Raw genomic sequence first — 13272 nt, 5'->3', positions numbered from 1 at the left:
CGCTGGACTCCCACATGGCCGACCATGGTTCAAGTCTCAGACCTGGTGGCTTGCTTTCTCACTTTCCCTCTTTCACTCTGTCTCTCTCTGTGTCTTTCTGGTCAAATTAAAAAATAAAATGAATGAATAAATAAAATTAAATAAATAATTATTTTTAAAAATATCCCTGAAACTTTTCACTTAGTCTCTTTTATCTAGAACGAAGTTATACATATAGAGGTTTAATTGGAAAGATTTGTTTTAAAGTAACTTATCCAATGATGCTCTTAAGAAAGGTCTTCCACAGGGAAACTACAACGAAACTTGGAGCTTTTTGCCCTTCTTTTACTTCATGGTAAAGAATTCAGTCTCTTCCTGTGCATTAATTCTGAAACCAAATTCCTTAGATAGTGAAGAGCTCATCTTGACTCTGAGTTAGAACCTTACTCATTCAGTATTTCTGAGATGAGTTCCAACACTTTTTGCCTCCCAGTCCTACTTTTCTCCTTACCAATAGCAGAAACTGTTGGTTGGAGTAGAGCTCAAGGTGCACAACGCACAACAGAAGTGGTAAGTCCAACAAATAAACCAGCCTGAGGCTGGGACTCCCTGTGTCTACCAAACTCATACCGCACACTTAAGGTCTTTTGCTTCTTTGATAGCAATCAACTCAACTCAGATTCTGCAACAATTACCATTCTTTTGGAAAATACCTGGGTTTCAACACATCATAGAGCTAGTCAGACATCATTACAACGTTGAATGTGCATTTAGCAGAAGCCATATATTTGTGTCATAAAATATCAAGGAAGCAAGGACTCTAAGCTTCCCCCTGAAGGTGGTTTGCTCCAACTTTTTGTTTTCCCTCCATCTGCTAAACTCAGGACTTGGGTGAATTTTGCTGTAGAGGTGATTACAGGAGAATTTCATTTATCTCCTTAATAGTAAGGGCAGTCGCTAAAGGCCAGGGCCTTTCAAATTGGTATGGGAGATTCTGGGAACTGTTGACTTCTCTTCTTCCAGACAAAGCTATTGGAAGTTGGCTGATCACTGTGACACTAAGTAAGATGTGGCATTTATGGTTTTACCTAACATAATTTGTGTGATAAACAGTCTGAGAGGGCTCCCAAGCTTGGCTCAACAGCTGATGCTGATCATCCAGTGAAGCAAAGATGTATCCATGGTGATCTTTCTGTTTCAGTCAGAATAGGGATTCCCATAGGGCTTAATGACCTGGTGTATTTCTGACATCCTTAATAAATAAGATATAGCATTGTATAAGGGAAACCCTGAAACCTTTCAGAGAGAGGGTGAAGGTAGTGATATTTGATACATTGTGTCAGTGGGGGGTAGGTAGTGAGAAGAGATTCAAATTGGAGGTTATTAGAACACCTCTATTCTTTGAAGTGTCTCATTTTCTCCATTCTTTAATCATGTAAATGACCAATGAACAACCTTCCCGGGGGTATGCGATTGATTGCACATTACAGATGATGAGAAGGATGCTATGTGGAGGGAAATAAATAGTGAAATAAGCAAATTTTATGGCAAGGCATTTTCTCATTTAATGTCCTGTTAGTTTGGGAACATTTAGGGGAGGAAGGAGAGATGACAAACATGTGACAATTTAGAGAACATCTGTAGCTGGGTATGGATGAGTATAGGCCAGGGATTTGATTATTTAAAGCATAATGAGAAAGATATTAAATCTTTCTCTCCCTCCTTTTTTTTTTTAATCTTTGCTAGGATATATTTCCCAGATGAGGCAACAAAAATGGTACTGGTTTTGACAGAGAGAAAGATTCTAAAAGCAGGAGAATGGTCATTGAAAGCTTCTGACAAGAGGAAGCTATCACTTCAGAGCAGAGGGGTGACCTGTTGGCACATCTCAATGAATAATTTAGCAGTTTGACAAATTACTACCTTGAGAATCCCAGAGGCTGTGATCCACAAAAGGGAAAGAAGGATGTTGCCTTGGGGATAAGTAACGTGACAAGTCAAGGATGGCCACTGAAAGCAATGGTCAGTGGCTTTGGAAGATGAAGCCCAGAGTGATGGAGTGCTAACAGGGAAGGGGCTCAGAAACGCAAAAGAGCTATGATAAAATAGACTGATAAAGAAGAAACCAGTGACTTCCTGGAAAGACTTTAGACTCCAAGATAACAAAAGAGGATGGATTGATGATTTACACAGTATACTACAGTCGGAGTGTGTAGATCAAACTGAATGAAACAGTGGTTCTCAACCCTAGAGTTTATGATTTAGAAGCTATGGATGAGAATTAGTAATTCAGACTTTTAAGTGTTTAGGGGATTCCAATTCTTAACCAGTCTTGGAAACCACTGTTTTGAAGGAAATGATTGTCAAATAACCTAAATTCTATCAAGGCTATATTATTGCATTGTTTCTGAGGGGAAAAAAAAGTTACATAACACTTCACATAAATTTTGTATTTTAAATTCTTGATATGTGAGCATATATTGCCTCCCCCACCCCCATTTCTTCAGGTTTTTGCCATAGGGCGTGTGCACTTCCTGGAAAAAGACAGAGAAAGACAGGGCAAAAGTGAGAAATTGCATCTTAGGGTAGATGGTCAGGCTGCAATCCCTTCTTCTTTATTCTCCTCTTGGGATTTTGAGCACATATAAGCCAATGCCTGGCATGAGTTTCAAGCTTCCTGGTCTGTGACTTGGACATGTGAGAATCCAGCGCTTTAACTACTATGCCACCTGCTGGCCATGTCTTCTCTTTTCAAGACAAGGCATAAACTTAAGACCTTATTGTTTACAGTTGGACAGTGGTGTAATAGTCGGACAACTGGACCCACATGAAAAGGTCCTGAGTTTGCTCCTTAGGACCACCCAGGGGTCACCAGGAACCTACTGAGACAGAGTCAATGATGGCATGAAGACCATTTTGGGTAACTCTGTCTTTCTCTTTCTCTCTCTGGGAGATTCTCCCTCCCATGGAAGAAATAGATGAACTTGGAAGAAAAAGAAAAAAAAAAAGCTATAGTTTAACAAGTGTCCTGTTTGGTCATTGAATGCTCAAGAGTTCAGGGATTTTTCTGCCTGTTTGTTTTGTCTGGCTACTAGTGATAGAACTTTTATTTATTTATTTGATATGTTTTCTTGAGAGAGAAAAGGCTAGTTTTAATCAGTTGATTCTTTACACCTTTAGTTAGGAAAGAACAGCAAACATTATATGCATTCATATAAATGTACTAAGTTCCAGAGGAATACAAGCCAAAAACACTGGCAGACATTATTAACACTAGACAAGAAATGGAAGCAACCCAAATGTCCATGGATGGATGAACAGATAAACCTAATATGAAATGTACATACAGTGGAATATTATTCAGCTTTAAAAAGGAAGGAAATACTGTCACATACTCCTTTATGGATGAACTTTGAGGACATTATGCTAAACTGAAATAAGTTAGTCACAAAAAGATCATTCTACTTACATAAGGTATCTAAAGTAGTCAAATTCATAGATACAGAAAGTGAAATGGTGGTTACCAGGGTTTAGGGAGAGGAGGAAAAAGGGAATTGCTGTTTAATGTATATAGTTTCAGATTTACAAGATGGAAAGTTTCTGGAGATTTGACTCACAACAGTGTGAATATACTTAGTACTACTGAACTTTCAAGTAGTTAAAATGTTAAATTTCATGTCATATGTATTTTGTTTTATATATATATATATGTATATATATATATTTATATATACAAGCATTGTTAGTATCTCACAAACCATCATATTTTATAGGACTTTCTTCTGTAAGCACGTGATCATTTTGAACTTTGGCTTATATTTGTACCAAACTTGCAACAAGTTGTTTCAAAATAGTTTCCAGATATCTTATAAATGATTGAATTAATAAAATTTCTTTTTAGTTCTTTCCTTGACATTCACAGCTTTTCCACGGTTCTCTTTTCCAAAATCAAGTTCACAATGGGTTTATTTCTTTAATTTCTATTCTGTATTTCATTGTGTTGTGATCACTATGAAATAGGAAGTACCTGTGGAAACTGTAAACTTCCTACTGTTTCTTACTTTAATCGCAGATAGCCTACTTGGAGCTCATATGCAGCAAAATAATACTTCTCTATTCTTGGTGTTCACATCTCCCAAGTATTCATGCTACTATCTATCATTCCATCCCTCTTTAACCCCATGCTAGTGCTTGTTCAAACTTATGCTCCCTTCAATTTTCTTTATAAGAATTCTCTGTAATCCATTTCTTATTTAATCATGCCATTGCACTCTCAGAATTCTGATTTGTTTTGTCTTTCTGGTCCTAAGAAGTCCAGAACAAATTATTTTCTATTTCAGGAGTGGGAGATTTTTATAGAGTTGTCCAGAATTGTTTTTCTGGGATAAGAGAATGTTCTTCAGCCAGAGAAAACTTTGTTGACTGTATAGTTCATATAGCACTGTTATTTTAGATTAAAAGTGTAAGAAAAGTTGTGCATCCTCCATCAGCACTTTGGACTTTGTTATATGTTCAATGAGAAAATGCACAAATGAAAACAAGTTGCTAGAAATTCAGTAACAATTGTTGTATCAGTCACATGTAGATACATTTGAAAAATAGATGTACACTTACGTGAGAAATGTATTATTTATTCAATGTCCAGAAAATATTTATTGGGCTTATAAGTCTAGGTAGCTTCTCTGATCCCAAGCCATCACCCCCACCCTTCAAGAGCTCTGTGATCACAGTTTAGAAGAACTGTTGTGTAAACGAATTGTTGATTCCAACGAAATTTCACTTAACTCCAAAGAGAGGGTTATGTATCCTAAACACCTCCAACAAAGGAGATTCCACAAGCTTGTGCTTCCCATTCCACAAGCTCATGTTGCAACACCCAATAACTCCTCCATTTTAGGCTTCCTGCCAGCCTCAGATAGCTGTGTCAGCCAAAGGCATTAACTTGGTTTTTCATTTTTTCAGGCCTGCTGCTTCTCTAATCCAACACACGTAGTCATTTCAGGAACAGCCTGTGAGACCGACCCTCACAGTTGCAGAGGTAAACAGCACAGAATCAGATACAGTATCAAAGATTTGGAAACATCAGGTCTCACTTCAAATGCTCTTTATTGTTATTTCACACTTTGATCTTAGTTTGCTTAAGCTCCCTGAGTTTCAGTAACCTTTGGTAAATGGAGGCAAAAGTAGTTGATAGACTGCTGTGGGGCTTAGCTAATTAACATTCTGGCTACCGACATGTGTTATCAAAAGGCTGCAAAACTAATTAATAGATTCTCTCCTTCTCTTTAAAAATCACTAATAAAGATATTTAGAAAATTGTGGGGGGCAGCAGGTGGCGTCATTGTTAAGGTGGCTGGACTTCTACATGGCTGACTATGGCTTGAGTCCTGGACCCAGCGGCTTGGAAATCATACTAGGCATGGGTGCTTATGTTCTCACAATCCCAGGAGGAGAGTAGAGGAGAAGGGATTGTGGCATGGCCATCCTCTCTGGGGGGTAAATTCAGTAAATTCTCACTTTTCCTCTCTCTGCCTCTCTCTGGCAAGCCCATGCACGCTAAGGCAAAATCCAAGGAGAAAAAAAAAAAAGGAAAGAAAGAAAAAGAAAAGAAGTTTGTGACCTTTGATGAAGAGCTGCACCCAGACTAGAACCAAAGTGTATACTTATTAATTATTATCATGGACTCTGAAGTGCCTCAGGATTCATAAGGATTTTCGCTATTTAAATATTTTTATTTAAAAAATATTGTATTATTATTATTTTATTGAAGGAAAATGTTGCAGGCAGTATAGTATCATGAAAATAGTACTGAACAGAAATCAGATAATATCCCACTAAGCTGATTTTATTATCTCAGATAAACTCTTGCCTTGTCTCAGCCTTAGTTTCATCATCTGTGAGGTGAGGGGATGGAGTAGCTAATCACTAATAATTCTTGTTGCTCTGTTGTCTCAAATTGTAGTTGACACTACTGGCATTGTTTTAGAAAATCTATGAAAAGTATAAAATGTAGTTTTGCTGAAAACTATACAATCATATTAGGTTACTAACTCTTGGAGTAGGTTCTCTAGACTTAGCATCTATAACTTGATGATTTTCAAGATAATAAATATTGGACATTCTTTCAAAGGTGAGCCTAGGCCTTGATATTTAATACTATTCTCTATGTAAAGGAACTGAAGCAATACAGAGAATTGGCTGGTTCCAGGGTTAGGCCTGGAAGGTATAAGATGAGCCTGAGAGATCTTTTCATATTAGGAAGCAATAAAATGCTAAAAAAATGTGAGGGGGAGCATGTCACAAGAACTCAGGAGCTAGCTTGAAGGACCTCTTCTGGCCAAATCTGAGAAAGGTTGAGCATTGAAATAATTCAGTAGTAGTTATTAACCGTTGTGGAAAAATAGAAAATCAGGGGTTAATATCAATAATAAATAATTTGGGAAAAGAAAAAGTACTTGCTTAGAGTCAAATACTGAATTGTAACTGGTAAATGCAGAGGGCATGGTGGAGTTGAAGTCAGTATTTTTTAAACATCATAATAAAGTGTGGATAAAATAAAAATCTAAGGATGTTAAATCTAAGTTCAATTTTTGTGAGGAGTATTATCTGCATGGAATAAAAGGATCTCCCCACAGACTGCTTATTGTTTGCAAGGAGGAAAAATAAGAGTTATACGGAGGACAAATGGGACAGCTGTTTGGCCAGGTGATCAAAAGTTGCCTCACTAATGAGGGGTGGATGTTATGGCCTGAGAAGATTGCAGCATCACCTATACCTGGAATACACAGCCCGAGTCTACTCATGAAAAAACAGCAGATAAACTCCTGAAAAGGAGCTCGGAAAATGTCAACATCATAAAAAAATGAAGAAAGTGATTTGAAATGTTCCTGATTAAAGGAAATCAAGGAACATAACAACTAACTTCAATACTTGACTCTAGACTAAGGGACAAAAATCTATAAAGCTTTATTTTATTTTTCTCTAAGGGGAGGGATGATTTCAGGACGATTCAAATGCATTACATTTATTGTGCACTTTACATTGTAATATATAATGAAATCATTATAGAACTCACCATAGTGCAGAATCAGTGGGAGCCCTGTGATTGTTTCCCTGTAACTGCACAGTCCCGAATGGTGTCTCCTAAGATAATCTGACGCTCCTTCTGATCTGACACGAGGCAGAGCTCAGGTGGTAATTCTAGCAATGGGTAATGGCTGGAAATACAGATGAAGCTTCACTCACTGACCTCGTCACTCATCTCTTGCTGTGCAGCCTGGTTTCTAAAGGCCTGGGGGTTGGGGACCCCTGCTATAAAGAACAACTGAAAAAATTACGATATGAACGATATGAACATACAAATGGTAGATTGGATGCAAAGAGTATATCAATATACATTTCTGAAGTTGATAACTTCTCTAAAGAAGCTATTTTTATAAAACATATACTAAAGTATTCAGAGGTAAATGAATGTGCTGTATATAACTTATCTTCAAATAGTTCAGAGAACTAAGAGACAAGAGAGAGGGAGAAAATAATAAAGCAAATGAGGGAAAATGTTAATAAGAAGTGAAGCTAGGTACAGGTTATACAGATGTACTTAGCGCTATTCTTATTTTTGCAACATTTCTGCATATTTTAAATGACTTCCAAATAAAAAGATTAGAAAAGTTTAAAGAGTCAATGTCTTAAACAAAATTCCAAAAACACAATCCATAAAAATATTAATATAAATACATTGAATTTCATCAAATATAAAAACTGCTTTTGAAAAACACTGTGACGACAATAAAAAAAACATAATAGGAAAAATATTTGCAAACCATATAAAATATTTACATCAAAAGAAATTATTTTATATGGAATACATAAAGAACTCTCAAAACTAAATAACAAAACAAAAAATAAAATTATACAAGTATTTGAACAGATACTTTGCTGAAGAAGATATATACATAAGAGTATAAGCACATGAAAAGACAATTTCACTGATCATTAGAGGAGTGTAAACTAAAACCACAATAAAAAACCATTAATACCCACTAGGATGGCTAAAATTGAAAAGACTGATGAAATGTCAAGTGTTGACCAGGTTGTGGGAAAACTGTAATTCTTACCAACTGTTGGCAAGAGTTTAAAGTGGCATGACTACTTTGGAAAATGTTTTAATAGTTACTTAAAAAAAAAATGCCAGAGGGCATTTGTGCTCACTAGAGAAAGACACAGAGAAAAGGAAAGGGAAAGATTGCACCTCCTCTTCCTCCCGATGGGTGAATGAAGAATGGAGCATCTTCTACATCTCTTCCTCTTTTCAAGATTACGGGCAAGCACACACATGCATCTGGTATGCTTTTTTTTTTTTTTGGAGAGGTTTTTGCTACAGGGCGCATGCGCTCGCCAGACAGACAGAGAGAGACATAGAGACAGAAAGCGAGAAATCACTCCCCAGGGGGGATGGCCACGCCGCAATCCCTTCTCCTCCATTCTCCTCTCGGGATCTTGGGCACGCACGCACACACGCCCGGCATGAATTTTAAGCCACCGGGTCCGGGACGTGAACCACTATCGACTACGTGGGAATCCAGCAACATAGCCATTACGCTAACTGCTGGTTCCCGAATCTGGTATGTTTTTCAAGCTGCCAATTCCAGGACTTGAACCATGAAGTTGGTCATGTGGAATCTAGCTTTTTGTCCACCAGTCCACAAGCTGACCCACTAATAACTACTTTTTAAAAAATTTCTACCATGAGGAAAAGAGACATAGAGAGACAGAGACAGCAAGATATCCCCAAGAGAGCCTTTGCACCACAATGTACTCCCAGGAACAGCCAGCCTGGATCATGGTCACATGTGTACAGGCCCTCAATGTAAAGGGAGAACTCAGGATGTGAATCCAGGATTCTGTCATGTGGTAAGTCCAGAATCACAAAATGTTGTTTCTACTGAGCCACCATTGCTGGTCCTTGACAGTTACTTTTAAAGTCAAGTCTGCCCTTATCATATGATTCAGCCACTCTAATCCTAGTTACTTACTCAAGAAAAGTGAAACATATTTCCACAGAGACTTGTATAAGAATATTCATGGCAGCTTTATTTGTATTAGCCAGAACATGGAAACAACCCGAGTATTTACAACCAGGTGAACAGAAAAACAAATTGTGTTAGAAAACTGTTCTACAACAACAAAAATATTACTACAGACACATTGAAAAATGTGGATAATTTGAAAATAATTATGCTGGGTGAAAGCAGACGGATGAAAGTATGTACTTCTTGACTCCATTTGTATAAAATTCTAGAATGTGTAAACTAATTGCAAGTGACAGAAAGCAGAAGAGCGATTGACTGGGGCAGGAGGAGAGATTCCAAGGCTCATGAAAAATCTTTGGGGAGTGAATGGTAATGAATATTATCTTATTATGGTAATGGACCTATGGATATGCCAGAATGTATCAGATTGCACACCTTGATTTTGTGCCATTTATTATTTATCAATTATATCTCAACAGAGTTAAGAAGTGGCTAGTACAGTGTCCGGTACACAACAAGCACTGAATATGTGTAGTCTCATCTGTTTTCTCTACTCAGGCCCATTGACTACCTAGTTAGTAGTGCCAAATGACACCATTTTCATCATAGTCATTTTTCCCCCAGAAACTTGAAAACAAAAATAAAAACGGTAGGGACCAACAGTTAGCATAATGGCTATGTCACTGAACTCCCATGTAGTTGACCACAGTTTGAGTCCCGGACCCGGTGGCTTAAACTCATGTCGGGTGCGCGTGCATGTGTGTCCAACATCCCGAGAGAATGGAAGAGAAGGGACTGCGGCGTGACCATCCCCCCTGGGGGGTGATTTCTCTCTTTCTATCTCTCTGTATCTCTCTGTCTTTCTGGTGAGCGCACGCTCCCTATAGCAAAAACCTCTCCCCCCAAAAAATAAATAAATAAAAAGGAAAAAGCATTATTAAAAAATAAATAAATAAAACCAGTAAACCACATACACAAAAGTTGAGCAGTAGTGAATACTATTTCACAAAAACAGAGTGTTAACCATTTCCCAGATATTAAGGTAGATAAACGGATAGATACATAGATTCCTTTGCCTGTTCCTCCTCCCTCCTCCTTCACTTCCTTATGATCTTTCTACTCCTTCTACTTCTCTTTCTCCTCATTCTTCATTTGACAACTAGGCTTGAAAAAATTAATGGGGAGAACAGCCACTGCCTTGAGATATGACTTTTCAGGCCAATTAAAGAGTAAGAAAAAAAGCTCAGATTCCACTTCAGAGCACCTGCAACTAAGACATTTATGGGAGTGTGGGAAGCTATATGTCTATTAACAACAACAACAAACTGAAAAAGGATTAATTATTCCTTATTTGTTCTTCACACAGATGGAGATTCAGGGAGGTAGCAAATTATTACATTCTTCTTGAGGGTATACATATGATTGAAGTATGCGATGGGGTTGGGCATGCTGGGTTTGAGATAGGAGGCCAGACTGGGCCTCCCTTTCATATATCAAATAGCAGTGACAATAATGTCCTCGTCCTCAGACTCGGAAGTTCTCTTTAAAATATAGGCATTTATGATGCTCACATTAAGGTTTAGGCTAAATAAAATATTTTTCCTCTGCAAATATTGAATCTTGTCTGAGTAGAAGTTGACAGTAGTGCTATGGAAGAATTTCTGTCTGAACAGGTTCACCAGATACCACTAAGAATCCAAAGATAGATTATCATCAGTGTTTATTGTGATTCCTTGGAAGGGTCACTGAAGTTGTCATAGCAATAGTGTGTTGTTAGGGCGAAGCAGAATAATGATAAATGAAAGACAGAATGCATAAGCAAAAATTATGAGACAAACATTCTATTCAAGTTCTAACTTAATCCCATCCAACCAGTGGGGCAAGTATGAATAAGCAGAGGATATATGTCCATTGGGAAGATATTAAGCAGCAACTATGGTTATTTTTAATTATTTTATTCAGCTTTATTTATTTATTTATTTCACTGGAGAGAAACAGAGCAAGAGAGAGGTAAGCGAGAAAGCAAGCCACCAGGTCCAAGACTCAAACTATGGTTGACCATGTGGGAGTCCAGTGCCCCTAACCACCATGCTACCTGCTGACCCCACAACTATGTTTTAAATAATTTGGGTATGCTCAAATAATTTTAAATATTTGAAAAATGAAAAGGAGAAGCTCTTTTAAGACATTGATTTTTTTTTTTTGTAAACAGAGATAGGTTTTAAATTTTTCACATAGTTCAGCTCAGTAAACCCAGGCCTTTGCTAAACATTACTGTGAATATTTGGTGACTGAGGGGGGAAATAAAGGAAAATATTATGGCAACAGAAAATCAGAGGATCCTAAATGGTACACAGTAGACCAAGAGAAACAAACAAACAAAAAAGGAGTCAACTGGAAATTTAAGGAATGACACCCTAAATAAGATGAGATAGGCATTTATAAGGTTTCAATGGTCCATGAGCAAGAAAAAAAATAAGTTTTCTTCTCTATGTAAATAAGAGCACTAGAGGTTGGATTAGCAGTGGCAGAATTCTGAGACTCTGCTGAGTTTAACACTAAGGTAAGTTGTAGTTGTTAAAGAACTACTTATTTTATTATTATTTTTGATTTGACCAGAGAGAGAAAGTGAAAGTGAGAAAGCAAGCCTCCAGGTCCGGGGCTTGAAACACTGTTGGTCATGTGGAAATCCAGCTCTCTAACCACCATGCCATCTGTTGGCCCCAACACTAAGGTAAGTTTTAAGAATCTGTTGTTTAGCCAGAGTAGAATTAGTTCAATATCCAAGAGCAAAGAAAAGGTATCGATTTTTACCTATGTATCATTTATCTCAAAAGGCATGTTCTTTGTCACATGTTCATATTTAGATATATTTGAAAGATAACAGCCATTAATATTTGTGCATAAGGTTTATAAAGACAAAGAAAAGAGAAGAAAAGAAAAGAAGCAACATTTGATCAGACTCTAACTTTTTAGTTTGCTTCTCAGGTCTGTAATTCTGGAGAAAATATAATTACAGAGATACATACTATACTGACAGGTGCCACTAATAGGACAGTGGCCTAAATGATAGATGTGGTACCAAGGAGGTACTAACTAACCCATCTCTAGACTGTTGAATGTTCCATTAGTGTTCCCTGACTTAGTGGGGTTTTATCAGAATGAAGATTTTCAATTCATGGTATCCAGTCGTGAAAAATGCCAGTTGGTCTTAAATGTAATTACACCGAGTTTTAGTTCATCTAGATGTCACAGTATTTCTCCACTAGAGCCCAACTAGAAAGAAAACAAAACAAAACATGCAAATAAATAAATGAAAACAGGAGGGGGAAAAGAAACTAATAAGGTAACCAGGTAATTTATTTTCCCAATAACAAGACTTTGGAGGCCTAGCTAGTATATAAATTTAAAACATTTCTAGATTCCAAAATAGAGAGACAAGACATTTAAGGGACACAGAAATGGAGGATTGTTGATGATAATGTGTATGACAATATCTTTAACTGGACTGGTATGCAGTGTTTTCATGCTGGGAAAATTCATTTTACAAGCTGTGGTGATGTACAGTGATTGAATGTGAAAAATAAACTTTAAAAAAATTTAAAAAGTGAACAGGGGAAAAAAACCCACATTTCTAGATTCCACAAGAAATGGGTTACTTACTTTTTTTCACACAACCTTTCTGATACTGTGAGAAAATAAAGGCTTCTTTTTAAAATCTATCTTTAAATTTGAAAATAAAGGCAGAAGTTAGATCTTAACATTCAGAAAGGATTTTACACTTGCTAGTTTTTTTTTTAATTACTAAAATGCTCATCAATTTTTCAAAGGCCAGTGGTCACATCAAGAACATCAAAGGAATCCTTTATCGTCTTCCCCGGCAGCCTTTATCCCTGTGTTTTCCCTCATGCCTTGTTACCATATTAATATGTCTTTTTTTCTTCTTCTTCTTTTCAGCCAATCTTTGTTTTAGTATCATCTTTTCTGTTCTATCCTTCTTTGGCCACCTCCCATTAAGTGGCTATAACATAGAAAATGTTTTAAAAAGATAATATACAAGTATAACGTCACCTTTTAATTTAAAAACCAGATGAATAGAAATTCTGTATTTGTTCCTCATGAGGAAGAAAGAGATTGCTTGTTACTTATGTGACCTTGAGACTTTTTTCCGCTATGGGTCAATGGTCAGAAGAAAAAATTCCCCTCCCTTGATTTATGTAGCCAGGGCTGGGCACTGACAAGGACAGCAGGATAAGAAACC

This window comes from Tupaia chinensis, unplaced genomic scaffold (assembly GCF_000334495.1).
Source record: "Tupaia chinensis unplaced genomic scaffold, TupChi_1.0 Scaffold140308_1, whole genome shotgun sequence".
Lineage (NCBI taxonomy): Eukaryota > Metazoa > Chordata > Mammalia > Scandentia > Tupaiidae > Tupaia > Tupaia belangeri.
This window is presented reverse-complemented; position numbering follows the sequence as displayed.